Genomic DNA, 969 nt, shown 5'->3' on the forward strand with positions numbered 1-969 from the left:
CTCTCAGAGTTCATGCATGAAACAGGTTCAAAATTAACTGAGGTTCTTTTAACTAATAAATGAGTAATGAGGCCAGAGCAAGGTCAACTTGGCTTTGCAAATATATCTCAAAATTAAAAGGTTTTTTTTTTTTTAGACAGAGTCTCACTCTGTTGCCCGGGCTAGAGTGCCATGGCGTCAGCCTAGCGCACAGCAACCTAAAACTGCCTCAGCCTCCCTAGTAGCTGGGACTACAGACATGCGCCACCATGCCTGGCTAATTTTTTTTATATATATATTTTTAGTTGTCCAGCTAATTTCTTTCTATTTTTTTTTTTTTTTTTTTTAGTAGAGACGGGGGTCTCGCTCTTGCTCAGGCTAGTCTTGAACTCCTGAGCTCAAATGATCCACCCGCCTTGGCCTCCCAGAGCGCTAGGATTATAGGTGTGAGCCACCACGCCTGGTGAAAAGTTTTTTTTTTTTTTTTTTTTACAAAATTAAACTTCAAAGTAAACAAGTTACCTCTTTATTCCCAAACTGCATGTTGTCCCCTGCTCATCACTGATGGCTAGAGGAAGGGAGTGGGTAGGAAATTATAAAAGCCTCTGTGTTGGAAAAGGAAGGGCTTACAGGGGGGTGAGGTGAGAAGGGGATGGGAGAAGAGTAACCCCAGCCTGGGAACCCGAGCAAGGAGGGTGGAAGGGCACCCTACAGAGCCCTCCATGCTTGGCCAGACAGTCTGGAGTACTATGGGAGGCAGGGAGAACTACTAATAATTTTGAGTGGAAAAAATGATTCAGTCATGTAGGATGAAGGCTAGAAAAAAAAATGTACGTGGAAAAAATAATTAACTTCTCAAGAGCAATTCTGAGGGGGTTCATTAAAGGTCACTAATTAATTTATCGAGGTCCTTTCCTCCCCACTCCTATCCCAGCTCTTGCCACCTCTTCTTCTTATCTCAATAGCAGCTAACGTGTGCTATGTGCTTAC

Source organism: Eulemur rufifrons, chromosome 8, assembly GCF_041146395.1.
Source record: "Eulemur rufifrons isolate Redbay chromosome 8, OSU_ERuf_1, whole genome shotgun sequence".
In the NCBI taxonomy this organism is placed as follows: domain Eukaryota; kingdom Metazoa; phylum Chordata; class Mammalia; order Primates; family Lemuridae; genus Eulemur; species Eulemur rufifrons.